Here is a 14,064-nt window from a genome sequence, read left to right on the forward strand (position 1 = left end):
CTGTAGTTTGTTCCTGTAGTTTGTTCCTGTAGTTTGTTCCTGTAGTTTGTTCCTTTAGTTTGTTCCTGTTGTTTGTTCCTCTAGTTTGTTCCTGTTGTTTGTTCCTTTAGTTTGTTACTGTAGTTTGTTTTGGATAGTTTGTTTGCGGTTTCATTTTTAGCAGTGAATTGAGAGAAACTCCACAGTGCCTCAGTCATGCTAATGAACCCAACTCTTATGTTAGCCTACGTAGCCTAGTCCTGAATATTTGAGTTGAACGGAAATCAGAGCAGTAGAGAGGCAGAGTCTTTAAATCTCACACCATTCATCAACCTTTTTCTGTTTACATGTCTTCTGTCCCCTTCCTCCACGTCGTTTTCCTTTTTCCCTCCAACAGGAGACGTTAAGTCTGTTAGTCCCTCCAACAGGAGACGTTAAGTCTCTCAGTCCCTCCAACAGGAGACGTTAAGTCTCAGTCCCTCCAACAGGAGACGTTAAGTCTCTCAGTCCCTCCAACAGGAGACGTTAAGTCTCAGTCCCTCCAACAGGAAACGTTAAGTCTCTCAGTCCCTCCAACAGGAGACGTTAAGTCTCAGTCCCTCCAACAGGAGACGTTAAGTCTCTCAGTCCCTCCAACAGGAGACGTTAAGTCTCAGTCCCTCCAACAGGAAACGTTAAGTCTCTCAGTCCCTCCAACAGGAAACGTTAAGTCTCTCAGTCCCTCCAACAGGAAACGTTAAGTCTCTCAGTCCCTCCAACAGGAGACGTTAAGTCTCTCAGTCCCTCCAACAGGAGACGTTAAGTCTCAGTCCCTCCAAAGGGAAACGTTAAGTCTCTCAGTCCCTCCAACAGGAGACATTAAGTCTCAGTCCCTCCAACAGGAGACGTTAAGACTCTCAGTCCCTCCAACAGGAGACGTTAAGTCTCAGTCACTCCAACAGGAGACGTTAAGTCTCAGTCCCTCCAACAGGAGACGTTAAATCTCCCAGTCCCTCCAACAGGAGACGTTAAGTCTCTCAGTCCCTCCAACAGGAGACGTTAAGTCTGTTAGTCCCTCCAACAGGAGACATTAAATCTCCCAGTCCCTCCAACAGGAGACGTTAAGTCTCAGTCCCTCCAACAGGAGACGTTAAGTCTCTCAGTCCCTCCAACAGGAAACGTTAAGTCTCTCAGTCCCTCCAACAGGAGACGTTAAGTCTCTCAGTCCCTCCAACAGGAGACGTTAAGTCTCTCAGTCCCTCCAACAGGAAACGTTAAGTCTCTCAGTCCCTCCAACAGGAGACGTTAAGTCTCAGTCCCTCCAACAGGAGACGTTAAGTCTCAGTCCCTCCAACAGCAGACGTTAAGTCTCTCAGTCCCTCCAACAGCAGACGTTAAGTCTCTCAGTCCCTCCAACAGGAGACGTTAAGTCTCTCAGTCCCTCCAACAGGAGACGTTAAGTCTCAGTCCCTCCAACAGGAGACGTTAAGTCTCAGTCCCTCCAACAGGAGACGTTAAGTCTCAGTCCCTCCAACAGGAAACGTTAAGTCTCTCAGTCCCTCCAACAGGAGACGTTAAGTCTCTCAGTCCCTCCAACAGGAGACGTTAAGTCTCTCAGTCCCTCCAACAGCAGACGTTAAGTCTCTCAGTCCCTCCAACAGCAGACGTTAAGTCTCTCAGTCCCTCCAACAGGAGACGTTAAGTCTCTCAGTCCCTCCAACAGGAGACGTTAAGTCTCAGTCCCTCCAACAGGAAACGTTAAGTCTCAGTCCCTCCAACAGGAGACGTTAAGTCTCTCAGTCCCTCCAACAGGAGACGTTAAGTCTCAGTCCCTCCAACAGGAGACGTTAAGTCTCAGTCCCTCCAACAGGAGACGTTACGTCTCTCAGTCCCTCCAACAGGAGACATTAAGTCTCTCAGTACCATCATTCTGTGATTTTGTTTCAATCTGGACGTGTGTGTGTGTGTTTGTGTGTGCGTGAGTGTGTGAGCAGGAAAAAAAAGCAGAACCCAACTCTGTTTCACTCTCTCTCACACACACTCTTTCTCCTTATCTTCCTCACTCTCTAGCAGGACTTCCTGCCTGGTATGCGCAGCTCTCCCTCGTCCTCCCGCTCTTTTGCTCTCCAGCTCTAAAGCCCTCCAAATACAGGCACCAGTTAGTAGTTTCAAGGCTCACCCACTTTCTATGCAAGTACCAGACACGCAGCCAAAGCTCTTCTGCTCTCCATCATTCTCAGTACAAGCACCAGTCCATAGCGTCAAAGCTCTCCTGCTCTCTCTCATTACAAGCACCAGTCCATAGCGTCAAAGCTCTCCCGCTCTCTCCCATTACAAGCACCAGTCCATAGCGTCAAAGCTCTCCCGCTCTCTCCCATTACAAGCACCAGTCCATAGCGTCAAAGCTCTCCCGCTCTCTCCCATTACAAGCACCAGTCCATAGCGTCAAAGCTCTCCCGCTCTCTCCCATTACAAGCACCCGACACCCAACCAAAGCTTTCCCTCTCTTTCACAAGTACCAGAGACACAGCGAAAGCTCTTTCACTCCCTCTCCAAATCAAACCAAAGTTTATTGGTCACCTACTGTACACACGGTACAGTGAAACGCTTGCTTGCTAACTCTCTTCAACAATGCTGTACAATAACAATATCAGTCGAGAATCGAATACAAAAGTCCAAAAATAACAAATAGTAACAAACAATAGAAGAAGAACGAGTAAGACATACTAGTATGAGAAGTCTGTACATAATAGCATGTAAAATAGATGTATCAAAATGAAGACTGTTAAACAAATAGAAGAGTCGTTCCACCAATTAGATGTCTTTTGAGTAGTGTACCTTGGTGGAAAAACATTCTGTCATAAAGAGCACATTCAAATTAATAGAAAACATGTTTCCCATTCTGAAGAGGTTAAATAAAATTTAAAAATACTATAGCTAGTGCCTGTTAAGTGACGAATAAAGTAACAGGGTTGACGACTTCATCATAAACCAGCCATGAGTCCTCTTGTGACAGGGGGAATGGAAATCCCTGTTGTGTGCTAGGAAATGCAAGCATTAAAAAAAAATTGAATGAATTGTTAAAACGTTTCTAGCCTGTCTATCTCAGCGTTCCACCACAAAACACTAGAACATGGCCTGAAACACTAGAACATGGCCCAAAACACTAGAACAGGGCCCAAAACACTAGAACATGGCCCAAAACACTAGAACATGGCCCAAAACACTATAACATGGCCCAAAATAGTATAACAGGGCCCAAAATACTATAACATGGCCCAAAACACTAGAACAGGGCCCAAAACACTAGAACAGGGCCCAAAACATTCGAACAGGGCCCAAAATAGTATAACAGTGCCCAAAACACTAGAACAGGGCCCCAAATAGTAGAACATGGCACAAAACACTACAACAGGGCCCAAAACACTACAACAGGGCCCAAAATAGTATAACATGGCCCAAAACACTAGAAGAGGGCCCAAAACACTAGAACAGGCCCCAAAATAGTAGAACATGGCCCAAAACAGTATAACATGGCCCAAAACCCTAGAACAGGGCCCAAAACACCACAACATGGCCCAAAACACTATAACATGGCCCAAGACACTAGAACATGGCCCAAAACACTAGAACAGGGCCCAAAACACTAGAACATGGCCCAAAACACTAGAACAGGGCCCAAAACACTAGAACATGGCCCAAAACACTAGAACATGGCCCAAAACACTAGAACAGGGCCCAACACATAATAACATGGCCCAAAACACTAGAACAGGGCCCAAAACACTAGAACAGGGCCCAACACACTAGAACGGGGCCCAAAACACGAGAACATGGCCCCAAACACTAAACATGGCCCAAAACACTAGAACAGGGCCCAAAACACTCAAACATGGCCCAAAACACTAGAACAGGGCCCAGAACAGTAGAACATGGCCCAAAACACTATAACATGGCCCAAAACACTAGAACATGGCCCAAAACACTAGAACATTGCCCAAAACACTAGAACATGGCCCAAAACACTCAAACATGGCTCGAAACACTCAAACATGGCCCAAAACACTAGAACATTGCCCAAAACACTAGAACATGGCCCAAAACACTAGAACATGGCCCAACACACTAGAACAGGGCCCAAAACACTAGAACAGGGCCCAAAACACTAGAACATGGCCCAAAACACTAGAACAGGGCCCAAAACACTAGAACATGGCCCAAAACACTAGAACAGGGCCCAACACATAATAACATGGCCCAAAACACTAGAACAGGGCCCAAAACACTAGAACAGGGCCCAACACACTAGAACGGGGCCCAAAACACTAGAACAGGGCCCAAAACACTAAACATGGCCCAAAACACTAGAACAGGGCCCAAAACACTCAAACATGGCCCAAAACACTAGAACAGGGCCCAGAACAGTAGAACATGGCCCAAAACACTATAACATGGCCCAAAACACTAGAACATGGCCCAAAACACTAGAACATTGCCCAAAACACTAGAACATGGCCCAAAACACTCAAACATGGCCCAGAACAGTAGAACATAGCCCAAAACACTAGAACAGGGCCCAAAACACTAGAACATGGCCCAAAACACTCGAACATGGCCCAAAACACTAGAACAGGGCCCAAAACACTAGAACATGGCCCAAAACACTAGAACAGGGCCCAACACACTAGAACCGGGCCCAAAACACTAGAACATGGCCCGAAACACTAGAACAGGCCCTAAAACACTAGAACAGGGCCCAAAACACTAGAACAGGGCCCAACACACTAGAACAGGGCCCAAAACACTAGAACAGGGCCCAAAATACTAGAACAGGGCCCAAAACACTAGAACAGGGCCCAAAACACTAGAACAGGGCCCAAAACACTAGAACAGGGCCCAGAACACTATAACATGGCCCAAAACACTAGAACAGGGCCCAAAACACTAGAACAGGGCCCAAAATAGTAGAACATGGCCCAAGACACTAGAACAGGGCCCAAAACACTAGAACAGGGCCCAAAACACCAGAACATTGCCCAAAACACGAGAACAGGGCCCAAAACACTAGAACATGGCCCAAAACACTAGAACAGGGCCCAGAACACTAGAACAAGGCCCAAAACACCAGAACATTGCCCAAAACACTAGAACAATCAAGATCTCAGCGATCACTGCCTCATTGCCTGTATCCGCCACGGGTCCGCGGCCAAACGACCACCCCTCATCACTGTCAAACGCTCCCTAAAACACTTCTGCGAGCAGGCCTTTCTAATCGACCTGGCCCGGGTACCCTGGAAGGATATTGACCTCATCCCGTCAGTTGAGGATGCCTGGTCATTCTTTAAAAGTTACTTCCTCACCATATTAGACAAGCATGCTCTGTTCAAAAAATGCAGAACCAAGAACAGATATAGCCCTTGGTTCACTCCAGACCTGACTGCCCTCGACCAGCACAAAAACATCCTGTGGCGAACTGCAATAGCATCGAAGAGCCCCCGCGATATGCAACTGTTCAGGGAAGTCAGGAACCAATACACACAGTCAGTCAGGAAAGCAAAGGCCAGTTTTTTCAAGCAGAAATTTGCATCCTGTAGCTCTAACTCCAAAAAGTTCTGGGATACTGTAAAGTCCATGGAAAACAAGAGCACCTCCTCCCAGCTGCCCACTTCACTGAGGCTAGGTAACACGGTCACCACTGATAAGTCCATGATAATCGAAAACTTCAACAAACATTTCTCAATGACTGGCCATGCCTTCCTCCTGGCGACTCGAACCTTGGCCAACAGCCCCTCCCCCCCCCCGCTGCTACTCGCCCAAGCCTCCCCAGCTTCTCCTTTACCCATATCCAGATAGCAGATGTTCTGAAAGAGCTGGAAAACCTGGACCCATACAAATCAGCTGGGCTTGACAATCTGGACCCCCTATTTCTGAAACTGTCCGCCGCCATTGTCGCACCCCCTATTACCAGCCTGTTCAACCTCTCCTTCGTATCATCTGAGATCCCCAAGGATTGGAAAGCTGCCGCGGTCATCCCCCTCTTCAAAGGGGGAGACACCCTGGACCCAAACTGTTACAGACCTATATCCATCCTGCCCTGCCTATCTAAGGTCTTCGAAAGCCAAGTCAACAAACAGATCACTGACCATCTCGAATCCCACCGTACCTTCTCCGCTGTGCAATCCGGTTTCCGAGCCGGTCACGGGTGCACCTCAGCCACGCTCAAGGTACTAAACAATGTCATAACCGCCATCGATAAAAAACATTACTGTGCAGCCGTCTTCATCGACCTGGCCAAGGCTTTCGACTCTGTCAATCACCATATTCTTATCGGCAGACTCAGTGGCCTCGGTTTTTCTAATGACTGCCTTGCCTGGTTCACCAACTACTTTGCAGACAGAGTTCAGTGTGTCAAATCGGAGGGCATGTTGTCCGGTCCTCTGGCAGTCTCTATGGGGGTACCACAGGGTTCAATTCTCGGGCCGACTCTTTTCTCTGTATACATCAATGATGTTGCTCTTGCTGCGGGCGATTCCCTGATCCACCTCTATGCAGACGACACCATTCTGTACACTTCCGGCCCTTCCTTGGACACTGTGCTATCTAACCTCCAAACGAGCTTCAATGCCATACAACACTCCTTCCGTGGCCTCCAACTGCTCTTAAACGCTAGTAAAACCAAATGCATGCTTTTCAACCGTTCGCTGCCTGCACCCGCACGCCCGACTAGCATCACCACCCTGGACGATTCCGACCTAGAATATGTGGACATCTATAAGTACATAGGTGTCTGGCTAGACTGCAAACTCTCCTTCCAGACTCATATCAAACATCTCCAATCCAAAATCAAATCTAGAGTCGGCTTTCTATTCCGCAACAAAGCCTCCTTCACTCACGCCGCCAAACTTACCCTAGTAAAACTGACTATCCTACCGATCCTCGACTTCGGCGATGTCATCTACAAAATAGCTTCCAATACTCTACTCAGCAAACTGGATGCAGTCTATCACAGTGCCATCCGTTTTGTTACTAAAGCACCTTATACGACCCACCACTGCGACCTGTATGCCCTAGTCGGCTGGCCCTCGCTACATGTTCGTCGTCAGACCCACTGGCTCCAGGTCATCTACAAGGCTATGTTAGACAAAGTGCCGCATTATCTCAGTTCACTGGTCACGATGGCTACACCCACCCGTAGCACGCGCTCCAGCAGGTGTATCTCACTGATCATTCCTAAAGCCAAAACCTCATTTGGACGCCTTTCCTTCCAGTTCTCTGCTGCCTGCGACTGGAACGAATTGCAAAAATCTCTGAAGTTGGAGACTTTTATCTCCCTCAACAACTTTAAAAATCTGCTATCCGAACAGCTAACCGATCGCTGCAGCTGTACATAGTCCATCTGTAAACTACCCACACAATTTACCTACCTCACCCCCCATACTGCTTTTATTTATTTACTTTTCTGCTCTTTTGCACACCAGTATCTCTTCTTGCACATGATCATCTGATGATTTATCACTCCAGTGTTAATCTGCTAAATTGTAATTACTCGATTTATTGCCTACCTCATGCCTTTTGCACACATTGTATATAGATTCTCTTTTTTCTACCATGTTATTGACTTGTTTATTGTTTACTCCATGTGTAACTCTGTGTTGTTGTCTGTTCACACTGCTATGCTTTATCTTGGCCAGGTCGCAGTTGCAAATGAGAACTTGTTCTCAACTAGCCTACCTGGTTAAATAAAGGTGAAATAAAATAAAATAAAAAACAGGGCCCAGAACACTAGAACAAGGCCCAACACACTAGAACAAGGCCCAAAACACTAGAACAAGGCCCAAAACACTAGAACAGGGCCCAGAACACTAGAACAATGTCCAAAACACCAGAACATTGCCCAAAACACTAGAACATGGCCCAAAACACTAGAACATGGCCCGAAACACTAGAACAAGGCCCAAAACAGTAGAACATGGCCCAAAACACTCGAACATGGCCCAAAACACTAGAACAGAGCACAAAATAGTATAACAGGGCCCAAAACACTAGAACAGGGCCCAAAATAATAGAACAGGGCCCAAAATAGTAGAACATGGCCCAAAACACTAGAACATGGCCCAAAACACTAGAACAAGGCCCAAAACACTAGAACAAGGCCCAAAACACTAGAACAGGGCCCAAAACACTAGAACAGGGCTCAAAACACTAGAACAGCTCACCTGCTTTACACTATAATTTAACTATTAGATGTTCAGTGTTTCTTTTGAAAATAAAAATGTTTTAAAGGAATAGTTTCACCATATATAATGAGTTCAGTTCACGTAACAGGGTTGACCTTAAAATGAGGGACAGACATAAATGAATCACTAATCACATTAAATAAATAATCATCTTCAGAAATGACTTTTGTCAAAGCAACAAAATGATTAGGGCTTTACAATGATGGTCAAAATGTTGGGATTATAGCACCTTCAGAAAATATTCGTACCCCTTGACTTATTCCACTTTTTTTCTTCTTTTTTTTTTACATCTACAGTACAATGAAAAAGTATTTGCTCCCGTTCTGATTTTCTTTATTTTTGCATATTTTTTATACTGAATTTTTCCAGATCTTCAACCAAAACCTAATATTAGATAAAGGGAACCTGAGTTTACAAATAACACAAAAACTACATGACAGGGTCCCATTATGCCTGGTGAAAACCAAATACTGCATTCTACAGTAAGAACCTCATACCAACGGTCAAGCATGGTGGTGGTAGTGTGACAGTCTGGGGATGCTTTGCTGCCTCAGGACCTGGATGACTTGCCTTAATAGAAGGAACCATGAATTCTGCTCTGTATCAGAGAATTCTACAGGAGAATGTCAGACCATCCGTCTGTGAGCAGATGCTGAAGTGTAGCTGGGTCATGCAGCAAGACAATGATCCAAAAACACACAAACAAGTCTACATGAAAATGGATAAAAAATAAACATATTTGAAGTTTTGGAATGGCCTAGTCAAAGTCCAGACCTAATCCCAATTGAGATGTTGTGGCAGGACTTGAAACGAGTAGGTCGTGCTTGAAAACCCACACAGCAGTTGTGCATGGAAGAATGGGCCAAAATTCCCCCACAGCGATGTGAGAGACTGCTCAAGAACTACAGGAAGCATTTGGTTGGAGTCATTGCAGCTAAAGTTATTGAGTATAAGGGTGCAATTACTTTTTCACACAAGGGCATTGGGTGTTCCATAACTTTGTTAATGTAGTACATGAAATAAGTGTGTAATGGTTGTGTTACTTGTTCACTCAGGATCCCTTTATCTAATATTAGGTTTTAATTAAAGATCTGATTAACATTCAGTATTGCATTCATATAAACAAAATAATGATTTATAAAATGTTCCATGATGTCTATATTATAGGGCACTTAAATATAAGTTTATTTGTGTACAACTTCTACTTAAAATATCAAAGGGTGTTCATTTTTCACACACAGCTGGCTGGATGTAGCAGGTAGACAACATGAGGAATGTGTCAATCATCGGCCTGGAGATTTAACCTCTTCAGTATGATAAAAATTACAGACATGCTATCAATTTACCACACAGATAAGGAATGAGTTACAATGACTTTGACATTAAGGGTTGCCCTATTTCCCGGGGCAAGTGACCTGATAAGTCATGCTAGTTGAGCATGTTCTGTGGTTGCTCCATCGGGCAGGTGATTATTATTATTTATCTTTTACTAATAACAACCAAATGTAAAGAATTCCAGTAGTCTGGTCTTTCAGATTCCTCCCCTGTGTGTAGAGGTGAAAATAACTAATTTAAAGTGTAGGGTGTGAACTAGTATGTCAGACCTATGTATTTCATCATTCTAGTACATAGTTGTGAAATAGTTTTTTTGCATTGCCCAATAGTCACACTATTGTGTAAATCTTTAATTCAAGAAAAACCTGCTTTTTGGGCGTTGCTCATTCTGTGGCATTCTTACTCATCAACAATGTCACTGTCACTCAAAACATCATGTCCAATTTGGTTCATTTTCTGCAGACGTGTGCTCCGAGTAGGTTTTAAAGCTTTAATAACGTCTACAGAGTCAAGCCCATCAAACTCGATTCACTCTAGTGGCCTTTTAATTGTCTATGTGAATCCCCACCTCATCCGCATCCTCAACACATTTGATCTAGTAACACGGTTCATATAGTCATCCCTTTATTAATGAATTATACCTCATCCCTTTATTTATTAATTATACCTCATCCCTTTATTTATTAATTATACCTCATCCCTTTATTAATGAATTATACCTCATCCCTTTATTTATTAATTATACCTCATCCCTTTATTTATTAATTATACCTCATCCCTTTATTAATGAATTATACCTCATCCCTTTATTAATGAATTATACCTCATCCCTTTATTAATGAATTATACCTCATCCCTTTATTAATGAATTATACCTCATCCCTTTATTAATGAATTATACCTCCTCCCTTTATTAATGAATTATACCTCATCCCTTTATTAATGAATTATACCTCATCCCTTTATTAATGAATTATACCTCATCCCTTTATTTATTAATTATACCTCATCCCTTTATTTATTAATTATACCTCATCCCTTTATTTATTAATTATACCTCATCCTTTTATTAATGAATTATACCTCATCCCTTTATTAATGAATTATACCTCATCCCTTTATTAATGAATTATACCTCATCCCTTTATTAATGAATTATACCTCATCCCTTTATTTATTAATTATACCTCATCACTTTATTTATTAATTATACCTCATCCCTTTATTTATTAATTATACCTCATCCCTTTATTTATTAATTATACCTCATCCTTTTATTAATGAATTATACCTCATCCCTTTATTTATTAATTATACCTCATCCCTTTATTTATTAATTATACCTCATCCCTTTATTTATTAATTATACCTCATCCCTTTATGTATTAATTATACCTCATCCCTTTATTAATGAATTATACCTCATCCCTTTATTTATTAATTATACCTCATCCCTTTATTAATGAATTATACCTCATCCCTTTATTTATTAATTATACCTCATCCCTTTATTTATTAATTATACCTCATCCCTTTATTAATGAATTATACCTCATCCCTTTATTTATTAATTATACCTCATCCCTTTATTTATTAATTATACCTCATCCCTTTATTAATGAATTATACCTCATCCTTTTATTAATGAATTATACCTCATCCCTTTACTAATGAATTATTCCTCATCCCTTTATTAATGAATTATACCTCATCCCTTTATTAAAGAATTATACCTCATCCCTTTACTAATGAATTATACCTCATCCCTTTACTAATGAATTATACCTCATCCCTTTATTAATGAATTATACCTCATCCCTTTACTAATGAATTATACCTCATCCCTTTACTAATGAATTATACCTCATCCCTTTATTAAAGAATTATACCTCATCCCTTTACTAATGAATTATACCTCATCCCTTTACTAATGAATTATACATCATCCCTTTACTAATGAATTATACCTCATCCCTTTACTAATGAATTATACCTCATCCCTTTACTAATGAATTATACCTCATCCCTTTATTAATGAATTATACCTCATCCCTTTACTAATGAATTATACCTCATCCCTTTATTAAAGAATTATACCTCATCCCTTTATTAAAGAATTATACCTCATCCCTTTACTAATGAATTATACCTCATCCCTTTACTAATGAATTATACCTCATCCCTTTACTAATGAATTATACCTCATCCCTTTACTAATGAATTATACCTCATCCCTTTATTAAAGAATTATACCTCAACCCTTTACTAATGAATTATACCTCATCCCTTTACTAATGAATTATACCTCATCCCTTTACTAATGAATTATACATCATCCCTTTACTAATGAATTATACCTCATCCCTTTACTAATGAATTATACCTCATCCCTTTATTAATGAATTATACCTCATCCCTTTATTAATGAATTATACTTCATCCCTTTACTAATGAATTATACCTCATCCCTTTATTAATGAATTATACCTCATCCCTTTACTAATGAATTATACCTCATCCCTTTACTAATGAATTATACCTCATCCCTTTACTAAAGAATTATACCTCATCCCTTTATTAATGAATTATACCTCATCCCTTTACTAATGAATTATACTTCATCCCTTTACTAATGAATTATACCTCATCCCTTTATTAATGAATTATACCTCATCCCTTTATTAATGAATTATACCTCATCCCTTTATTAATGAATTATACCTCATCCCTTTTACAAGCTTCAGTGGAGAGGCACTGTAGAGGAAGCCTTTTTTCTCCTTTTAACATTTAGCATTTAATTCAAGTAAGTCAAGTATCACTCTGTCTGAACAAAGATGAGTTCCTCACACTCTTGTTAGCTACAAGCAAACAGTTCAGAGTGTCACTTAGCTCAGAGAGCCGTTTGTCTCCCGCTCAGAGAGCCTTTTGTCTCCCGTTCAGAGAGTCGTTTGTCTGCCGTTTGTCTCCCGCTCAGAGAGCCGTTTGTCTCCCGTTCAGAGAGTTGTTTGTCTCCCGTTCAGAGAGTCGTTTGTCTGCCGTTTGTCTCCCGCTCAGAGAGTTGTTTGTCTCCCGTTCAGAGAGTTGTCTCCCGCTCAGAGAGTTGTTTGTCTCCCGTTCAGAGAGTCGTTTGTCTGCCGTTCAGAGAGTTGTTTGTCTCCCGTTCAGAGAGCCGTTTGTCTCCCATCCCAAATGGTACCCTACTCCCTATTCCATTACTGTTGAAAAGAGCCCATACCGCTCTGGTCACAAGAAGTGCACTATGTAGGGAATAGGGTGGAAATTGCAACGGAGATGTCTGATTCACACTCTGAGAGAAGGTGGTCCGACAGCAGAACACTCTCAATGGTGGTTGGTCGGGAAGAAGTGGTTGTGTGAGAGTTAGGGCCACGGGTCAGGTGGTCACACACATGCTCACACACGCACACACACACACACACACACACATGCTCACACACACACTTCCTCTTCCTTTCCAGGACTACTGGAACTCTGTAGGATGACACATGTTCCACAGAACAGACTCCAGCACAACAAAGAAAGTTCACTTTGACCTTCTGGCAAGCAGTAAAGCTGTTCAGAGAGATTGTATAATACCCGAGCACATTTTCATACATTATAATGTTTGAATTAATTATATAATGTAAATGTTATCAATGGATTTTTTGGTAGAATGAGCTTAATTCCAGATGGCATCCCTATCAGTTTAGGGAACTGGTAACATCAAAGTTTTACTTTATGTTGCTCTTGCGCCTGTGTAGTAACATTGTAATACCAATATTATTACAAAGTATAATATTATTATTATTATTACAAAGTAATTAGCTATTGCAATGACAGTTAGCCCAAACATGTACAATCAATGCATAGGCTATGTGTCAGTTGGGCCTAACTGATTATTTATGAGATAATATTATGATTATGTAATCATGTCCTTCACGAGGCAATAACATGAGCGAGATACTCATTTAGATTCTACATTTTATTTTCTACAATAACATGGAGTGTGTGTGTCACAATAACAAGATATCTGAGATAAGAATGAGTGATAAGTATGGCTGTTGCAATAGGACGACTCATTAGACTAGTCTATTGCTCTTAAAAGCAGAATAGGCTTGGTGTTAGACTTCTGGTTACAAAACACAGGGAAACAAAACAACTTACCTTGTACAAGGTAAGGTAGGGTCAGGTAAGGTAGGGTAGAGTAAGGTAGAGTATGGTAAGGTAGGGTATGGTAAGGTAAGGTAGGGTATGGTAAGGTAGGGTAAGGTAAGGTAAGGTAAGGCAAGTTAAGGTAGGGTAAGATAAGGTAGGGTAGGGTAAGGTAGGGTAAGGTAAGGTAGGGTAGGGTAAGGTAAGGTAAGGTAGGGTAGGTAAGGTAAGGTAAGGTAAGGTAAGGTAAGGTAAGGTAAGGTAAGGCAAGTTAAGGTAGGGTAAGATAAGGTAGGGTATGGTAAGGTAGGGTAAGGTAAGGTAGGGTAAGGTAAGGTAGGGTGAGGTAAGGTAGGGTAGGTAAGGTAAGGTAAGGTAAGGTAAG

Source organism: Salvelinus fontinalis, chromosome 17 (assembly GCF_029448725.1).
Source record: "Salvelinus fontinalis isolate EN_2023a chromosome 17, ASM2944872v1, whole genome shotgun sequence".
Classification (NCBI taxonomy): Eukaryota; Metazoa; Chordata; class Actinopteri; order Salmoniformes; family Salmonidae; genus Salvelinus; species Salvelinus fontinalis.